The sequence below is a fragment of the Scomber japonicus genome, chromosome 15 (assembly GCF_027409825.1).
Source record: "Scomber japonicus isolate fScoJap1 chromosome 15, fScoJap1.pri, whole genome shotgun sequence".
Classification (NCBI taxonomy): domain Eukaryota; kingdom Metazoa; phylum Chordata; class Actinopteri; order Scombriformes; family Scombridae; genus Scomber; species Scomber japonicus.
The window spans coordinates 7,462,340-7,471,847 of record NC_070592.1 but is presented as its reverse complement, the minus strand read 5'-3'; the positions used below and the strand labels follow the sequence as shown (position 1 = coordinate 7,471,847).

General features: G+C 37.6%; 1 long non-coding RNA gene across 1 annotated transcript; it reads left to right on the top strand.

Moving 5' to 3' along the window:
- The first annotated feature begins 524 nt into the window (after nt 1-524).
- Nucleotides 525-2,983, top strand: LOC128374144 (uncharacterized). The gene is made up of 4 exons (XR_008322966.1): nt 525-598; nt 1,129-1,160; nt 1,298-1,375; nt 2,761-2,983. It is a non-coding gene; the product is annotated as an uncharacterized LOC128374144 (long non-coding RNA).
- The last annotated feature ends 6,525 nt before the right edge of the window (nt 2,984-9,508 follow it).

Sequence of the window (9,508 nt, the reverse complement as noted above, 5' to 3'; positions counted from 1 at the left end):
TGCAGGAGGCATACAGAAGTTTCACCTGCAAAAAAGAAAGTATCTAAAGATTAAAAGATAATTAACGGGACGATCGTACGATGAGTGTGGAAATGACTTTAGATGAGACAGGAGATCTAGAAGTGGAGCAACATGATGACCAAAGGTACTGTACGTCGACTAAACACTTCTCTATTAAACAGCTACAACATTTATATGGTTGGCCTTGCAGCTATTTGGTAAACTTATACCTTCAGATACAGATGTGTTCATGAGCGCCTCTAAAATGTCGGTAATCATCTCAGTTGTCATGGTTAATTCACGGGAATGAAACTAAAACCAAAGTGTTTGAAACTACTTCATAAAGCTGTGATTTTTTTTCTTTCTTCTGACTTGTCTTTAACATAAGTGAAACCATCAGACGTGAAAACTTTGATTTGAACACAGCAGGCTGATCTCTACCTCTACGCAGGTCTCTGCCGCAGCCGGATGTCTTAGAGTACCACCGCGTGGCCAAAAGGCGGAACTGCAACTCTCCATCTACACAAAACCCGGACGCCAAATTCGTCCGCAGGCTGATGTTCTTCTTCTTCGCCATCGTCTTTTATGTTGCATTGAAGTAAAGTAACTGGATTATATTGATCACTTACATCACGAACAGTTATGCAGCTATAGGAATTAAAATATTAGAGGATGACGTCTAAACAAGAGGCAATCATTTTCATTTCAATCTTGATTGTAAGAGTCACACCCTCATGATATTGATATTACAGAGCAATGCTGCAAATATGAGTTAATGTTTGACAATTGATTTTTTTTTAGGTCATCCGTAGTCTGCAGTTACCCTGAATGAAAGTTAATATGATCAAATGGCTTATTTTGTCCAGAGAAAAACAAAGATGCTCAGTTTTACAATCACAGTGATCAAAGCATCAGCATGTGTATGATGTACATTTGAGAAAAAACCCAAACAAACAGACACAGTATATTTCTTGATTATCTAATGGTTGAAGATTCATTTTTATTCTACCTTACAGTGTATTTTATGATTTTACACACTCAATGCTGTCAGTCATATCCTATACAGCTGAGTTAAATGTACCTTATTTAAATTAATACATGTCTGTTTCTTTCTTCTCTCTTTCACAGTATACTCTGTTTTGGACCGTTTTTTACAGGTGGTGAGTATTTATCATGGGATGGTGATTTAAAATGAGTATTTACATGATGCTATTAGATTATTTAATTTTAAGGAACTATTACTAAAAAATGATTCACTTTTCTTCTTCTTCTTCTTCTTCTTCTTCTTCTCCTCCAGCATCAATTATTTCGAGTATTTTTAAGGATCAAACATGGCCGTTTGGGGAGAGGGCCACAATGGTACTAGCGATATTTGGTGAGGTCCTGTCTTATGCCGTTTAAACCTGGATTTGTATTTATTCCCTGCCACAAAGTTTTCTTAAACACACATCAGAGGAGATAGTAACAGTGGCACGGAAATGTGGCTGACATCAGTCACACAGACGTAGCCATCCAAGCTGCACAGGGAGTGTTTGATAACCCTGCAGTAGTAATGCAGGATATTGGAGGGGAAGGGGCTCGGGGTCTGTAGCGCTGAGAGATTGGCTTTGCACGGGCGCCTTGTGACTTTAAGATCCTATTTGGTCCACTGGCTTAAAATCTAAAAAATGGAAATCTTGGTACTAAGGTGCTTTTGACCAGATAAGTCAAGCAGGATGTGAATTTGTATTCTGAACCACAGGCTGGCAACATTTTTCACCCTTCCTAAACAGCGAAGCCTCCTCTGTTATACTAGACACAACAGAAAAGAAGTGGCGTACACACAGATATCATGAACACCTGTACAGTCTAATCCAGTCCAATACAACAGCACTGCCATGACCTTTATAACTTTATATATAAAAGCCCAACGAGGGACAAGAGTTGAACATTAACAGTAGCTATAAACTCTCTGAGCAGCACATCAGTTTCATGCTCTGCGTTGAAATTAGGACGAAGCAATTTGAACATAATCAAATAAATAGATGAAAATATTATTAAAACTGTGTCAAACTGATTTAGGCTTGAAAACATTTTTCAGAGGGATTGTTGAATTGGTTTCTATCATATGCTGACTCATAATTAGCCTTGATCCTAAATTTCTATTCTTCATTCGGAGAGCAGAGAGAGTGTATTTTTTAGGTTATACAATAATTTATCATTGAGGGAAAAACATTCACAATCACTCTATATGTGTTGCCTAAAACAGGAGAACATAACCATTATATTTGAAATGAATGTTACTGACTGAAGTATGGTGATTTGTTTTTCTTTCTGAATAAATACAGGGCAAATTAAACTCTGAATGCCATATACAGAAATGGGAATATTAACATTTTTGTATATTCTGGGTCACTTTAGGAAAAGTCATGAAATTCCTAGCTGGAAAAAAAAGAAGATATTTGTGTTTTTACTGCTCTCAAATCTGACCTGGACGATATATATAAGTGTCAAGTGTTACTGTTATTCTGTGCCACTCCTTGTATAAATATAGTGTGAGGCCACAAACGTTGCCGCACCTCTGTTACCTCAGCAAATATGAACATTATAGATAATCTTTTGATCACAAATAAGTTCAGAAGCTAGTGTTTGTATTGGATTACATGATTATTGAGGTGTTTCTATATTAATACGAGTAGTAACCCATCACACAGCTTTTGGTTTGGTGACACTGGGGCCAGAAAATCTTACCTGTCTTTTCCTTCTTTGTGTGTCCTGAAGTTGTTGCCGTTGTCATTGGAGTATTTGTGACGAAGACGCCGGTGGTGACGACGACGACGAACACCGATTCAGCACCGCAAAGGGGAGAGGAAGAGGAAACAACCTCAGCGCCCGTCGAACAGGTTCAATTAAACACTGCGTAGCTGTTTCTGCCATGACAACAGGGCTGGACTTTTGTGATTTGCAATTAAATGACACATAAGGGAGCTGGAGATGGATTGTAGCGCGGTCGAAAATGTGTTTAGATGTTGAATTTGCACTTGAATGTCACCTGCATGTGATGTTTGCACACATTTGATGTTAGTTTTATATTACACTTCCACTGCAATCTGATAAAATGTGTTTTTTATAGTGAAATATAATTAATTTGGGATTCTTAGGCCTTTTTTGTGGCTTTTCTAAATTAACAAAAGGGATGAAAGAATGTTAAATATTCTCCCTCTCTCCCTCCACTACATACCTTAAGCTTAAATCATGAAAACCTTTCATTTACAAAGAGCCTCCCCAAAACGTTTGCTTAATATCCAGAAGCAGTAACATACACAAGTCAAATCAGACTTTTTTGCATGATTCAAAGCTCAGAGTCACAACAGCCTCCAGATAAATGTAGTTAAATAATCCTTACATGGATGAATGTGTAAGATAAAAGAGTGAGAGGAAAAGAAAGGCTAAGTCTTGAGTATGTCTGCATTTCTTATTGATTTAAAGATATTGTTACTGTGTGTGGGGAATGTATCCAATGGACATATTAATATAAAATAATATCCATATAGGATCTTGTTGTACATTTAATTGCACTCAACATTTCAATTTTAAGTTTACACCTGCTTTTCACTTGTAAGATATATGTATATATGTGTGTGTGTTCTGTCTGAAACACAAATGTGATAAATGCAGTTTTTAATCAAAATGTATGCAACCGTCACAGCTTTGAAAGCACTTCACGATGTCATTAAAGTTTATTTTTTAAATAAATAAACTGGTCTCGTATCCAGTTGATGTTACACTGCTTCATATATTGTTGCCACATACACACACACACACACACACACACACACACACATACACACACACACACACACACATACATACACACACACACACACACACAGACACACAGAGAGAAGAAAGAGACAGAGATGGAGGGAGGGAGAGAGAGACAGCGACCACATACAACACCATTCATTATTAACACACCAATATAGCTGGACTGGACACTTCTCTCTCTCCTCCACCCGCCCGCCCCCTCCCTTCCTATTAACACACACACACACACACACACACACACACGAACAAGAGCCCACCAGGACCATCCCCATGACCCTGCGACCTAGGCGCCATGGCAACCCTCTGACCTATCCTGCTGTTGCTGTGGAAACAACCTTGGAGCATGTCTGACCACTGCCCCCCACTTCAACACACACACACACACACACACACACACACGCTCTCACTCACACACACACACACACACACTCCCTATAGCCCTACGCCCGCCCCCCTCCTCCTGCTCCACGCCAAGCCGAGGCAAACCGATCGATATTCTATCACACAGAACAGTGGAGCGAGGGAGAGGAGGCCACGGGCCAGCCAGATTACTGGGAGGAGGAGGAGGGAGGGGGGGGGGGGTAAAGGGGGGTTAGTGGTTGACAAAAAGAGAGTTGGTGTGTGCGTGTGTATGTGTGTGTCAGAGGAAACGAAAAAAGGTTTTAGGGAAGGTAGGAGATGGAGAGGAGGTGTGTGTGTGTGTGTGTGTGTGTGTGTGAGCGTGTGCGTGTGTGTGCGTGTTGGGGAGGAGGTGTGCAAAAAGGGGTTTTAGCGTGCGGGTGTAATCGGGTAGGAGATTGAGAGATGGTGTGTGGGTGTGTGTGTGCGATTTGGAAGAAAGAAGTAGTAGGTGGGTGCTGAGAGTGTAAGTGGGTAGAAGATTGAGAGAAGGTGTGTGTGTGTGTGTGTGTGTCGGAGGGAAGGTGTTTTAGTGTGGTTGTTATGGTAGATAAGAAAGGGAGGTGTGTGTTTGTGTGTGTGTGTGTGTGTGTGTGTGTGTGTGTGTACCATAATGAGTCGAGTGGAGCTGCAACACTATGAGGCATCATCTCTCTTTTTTTATCCTAATATATATGTTTGTTAGTAGATTCCTCTGTGTGTGTGTGTGTGTGTGTGTGTGTGTGTGTAGATGAATTTAATTGAATACTTTTATTTAAGTGTCAAACACCCGAGGATGCCCACGAGACGCTACCTATACAGTATTGCATATAGAGGCAAGAGCAAATAAAAAGGAAACAAACACAATGGAAGATAATGTGTCACAACCTTCAGATTTAAAATGAAACACTGAACGTAAGAACTAAAATACCTTCTATAGAAACACTGATTTATATTTATATGTCATAGATAGATGACAAGAAAAGCTCTTCAAGATTTTATATTAAAGTCTGATGGAAATGTCTATTTTTTTCTTTTCTGTTAACAAATCCCACAAAAAGAGCAAAACCATCAATAAACTAATGATCACTATTATTAACCAGTATTCCTTTATTACCAGAAACACACACATTGTATTATATTCTAACACTACATACACCATCCTGATGCAGCTAGTATTCATTTATAACTGAAAATAGTTCAAGTCAAATTTATTTAGACAGCACAATTCATACACAAGGAAATATTTAAAGTGCTTTATATAATACGACAGACTATAAGAAGAGGAAAAAGAATAAATAACAAGACTAAAAGAGGTCAGTATAAATGTATAGACCACTACATAATAGAGCACAAATGCAACATACTGTAAAAGATAAAAAATATGAAGTGTAGTAGTGTATTTTAGTATTTATAGTATTTATATCTTTAGTAGGATTGGGGACCAACATGCTGCTTTTGGTCTCTTCATAGAATCTAATGATAACTATTATTAACTAGTACTCCTTCATTAGCAGAAACACATATTCAGTCAAGTTTATTTAGACAGCAACAATTTAAAGTGCTCTATATAATATGAAAGACTATAAGAACAGGAAAAAGAATAAATAACCAGACTAAAAGAGGTTAGTATAAATGCACAAATGCAACATAACAGATCAAAAATATGAAGTGTAGCTTCTTAAATGTGCTCTTGCTTGAGTACTGCTTGTTAGTGTCCAGCTGTCTTTTTTATTTTAGTATTTATATCTTTAGTAGGATTGGGGACCATCATGCTGCTTTTCGTCTCTTTGAACGTTATCATCCTTATATTTTAACTCAGATATCAGGATATAATAGAGCCTTTAATATATAAATGCTTTTTTATTTCCAAGCTGATTTAAATGTTTTACACAATACTAAAATACTCTACTGTACATGTAAACTTTGAAATAATCTCTATCAGAGTTGAATAAAATATTAATTTAGTCAGTCATGATTCAATTAGGGGGGCATATTAATTAACTTATTAACCTATTAACAACCACATGCTGCAAGTTTCCTCATATAGATGCTTGGATATATTATATACACTGCTGGGAATGAGCTGAATTTTGTGTGTGTTGTACTATTTCATGGCAAATCTTCCAAGGGGATTATAAGATACATTTTTGTTCATGTTTATAACAATGCTTCATTCTTCAGAGGGTGTTTATGTTAATTGTTGTATTATATGCAGGGAAGAGCAGCTACTATCCAGAGATATCAGCCTACTGTATATAAACCATGTTGCAATATTAATGAGCTTGTGATGGTTAAATATAACTTATAATGTGTCTGTGTGTGTGTAGGAGGTAAGTAGTTAACTGCAGCAAACACACAACAGGAATAAATCATGGTGGGACATATTGAAACTCCAGAGAGAAAGAAACAAAACAGTTAACTCAAAAAAAAAAAAAAAAAAAAAAAAGAGGTGACCTATATCCCTGGGTTAGAGGAGTGTGTGTGTGTGTCAAGTGGGCAGGGGCACTCATTTGCTCTGTGAGCCTTGAAATAGTATTCATGAAACATGGACACCGTTGCACTCAGTCACTGTGTGTGTGCTCAGACAGACACACACACACACACACACACACACACACACACATATATATATAAAAAGACTCATCCGCTCACTAGTCACAACATAAAACTATCCAACCCTGCAGAGCCTGTGCTTTAAAAAAAAATAAAAAAAGATCATTACTGTAATTAATGTCCAAGCTGATTTCATTTTGAGCAGTATATTGTATATTGTATATTTTCCCACTGGGACTCTGAAGCCTGCAGGATACAAGTTTATTGTATTTCTAATAAAATAAACCATTAAGCTTTATTGTTCTACACTTTGTAACGTATGTAATGACAACCACAACATGTGTAGTCTAAATTAAGCAGGTTTATCATAAAGTAATTAACTGTACAGTGAAGTGTGAAAATATAAATATGATGTCATTATTTATTTAAACAATAATACTGGAAATAAACCCAGCATGCTTATTTTGGCTCTGCTATAGTATTAGGTTTTCTTTTCTGCTATTTAGAGACAACATATAGGTTAAGAGTAAAATTAAAAGGTGGTGGAAATGTGTTAAGAGCTTATTTTCTGGTATGAGTTGAGATGTGTAATTGCTTCCGGTGCAGCAGTGAATCTGACATTTTTTCTATCTGTTGGATTTTTGTGCTGTAAATGAGGAAAGGGTTCAGTTTGTGGTGCTGATTCACTTTATGTGAGTAGTTGGACTAATGCAGCATTTTCATTTGGTCTTTTTCTGCAGGTCACATGTAGTATAAGAAGCTACTGATCCTGCTGTATGAGACGCTTCCTTTTCCTTTTCTAGTAAAATAATATAAATTAACCTTCGTGTCATCCTCCCAGGTCAAATTGACCCCATCTTTTTTGATGGTTCCTTCTTTCCTCCCTTCCTTCCTCCCTCATTCTTTCCTTCCTCCACCCCCCTTTCTTCCTTCCCTCGTTCCTTCCTCCCTCAATCCCTTCTACTTTCCTTCCTTCCCTCCCTCCCTCTTTCCTTCCTTCCTCCCTCCTTCTTTCTTTCCTCCCCCCTACCTTCCTCCCTCCCTCCTTCTTTCCTTCCATCTTTCCTCCCTCCTACCTTCCTTCCCTCTTTCCTTCCTTCCATCCTTCTTCCTTCCTTGACTAGAGGACAACAGGAGGGGTAAGATATCAGTCGTTACAGGCTTGTAAAGACTTATTTGTGTGTTTTGAATGCATTACATTATATTTACAGTTTGTTGGATACAGGTTTAACTTGAATTGATTTAATATATGATAGTTTTATGTACAGTATTTATTTCAGGAACATAGTTAGATAAAAAGTTACCTTGTTGAGTAATTTATCAATCCAAGTGCGGATTCACTTCCTTTTCTTTTTATACTGTATTCAGTAGTTGTGTTATCATTTTCACTTGTATTCAAATCTCTGGAAACATTATTTATGTCGTCATGCTTTATGATGCTTACAGTCTGGTTTATATGGTTGGTTCCTCTCTGTGTCTTACCAGCGTTGAGGTCACCCAACCTCAGGATAAATGTTCTGGTTCTTCTGTTTGTTCACGTCAACACAAATCTTCTCTGAGAGGTTTGTGGGGTTTAGTTTCACTTCAGATGTCACACAAGCTTTGCCAGCAGATGACACAAGTGTGTGCCAGAGGAAGTGTTCCCTCGCCAAAAAATATAAAAAAGGAAGTATTTTCTGTTATAAAGAGGAAGAAAGCAAACACGTTTACCTCAATCTGCTGTTGATACTGTACACACTGTCGACAAAAGCACTCAATAGATCATCATTTAGTATTAACTTGGGCTAAATGTAAATCTTGGCCACCCTGGATAGCCAATAGTACTTCATCAAACTCATTATTGAGACTCAAAGTTCATTCTTGACTTTGAAAACACAATGTCCATTAAAACTGAAACGTTGGATTATATCTCATGTACTTCCTCAGTAGATGACGTGGGGTTTTTTTTTTGTGTGATTGTGGAATTTCCATTTTTTCGGAGGCGAAGTTGATGACGAACAGTGAAACCACCAGATCCATTTGATAGCTGTTGTGGAGATTTTGATTGTAATCACATGAAATTCATCAGCAGGCTTACAAGAAGTCAAGGTGATATTTTTGCGTGAGAAAATTGCTAACAGCTCAGAAACATGGAAATTTGAACTGCATGATAAAATCAAAAGGTCCACAACAACTACTAAACACACGGTTTTATCAATAATGCTAATGTTCCTGAAATTACTCATTTGATTACTCTGTTCAGTCCTCTCTTGAGCTGCTGGACTCTCTCTTAATGAAATGTATTAGCTTAATTTTTCATTATGAGTTGAAATTGTTCCTCCAGAAAGTTTCTTCAGTCCCGTTTCGTTTCCTTCCAACCTCCACACACAACATTCCTACTAAGTTATGAAGACTAAACAGCATATGTTACATTTGTGTGTGTAATGTGTCGACATTTCTTCTGCGACATTGATGTAAAAATAAACAGATGACTTGACACTACTGACATAAGTAAGAGTTGGCCACAGCATTTATTTCCATTTTCTGACAAAACTCCACACAAAAACAAACTCGAGACCAAGCTGAAAAAAGAGAGATCCTTCTATTTTATTTCATTTTCTTTTGTCTTTTTTTTTTGCTGCTGTTTCGCAAGTTAAGGTACAGTGCCTTATTCCATATTTCCACAGATTTAAGTAATGAAATTGGAGAGAAATCTCTTTTTCCGAGGACACAGAAAGATTGTATTATCTTTTTTCAACAGGGGTGAGGTTGGGTGGGTTGGGGGGAG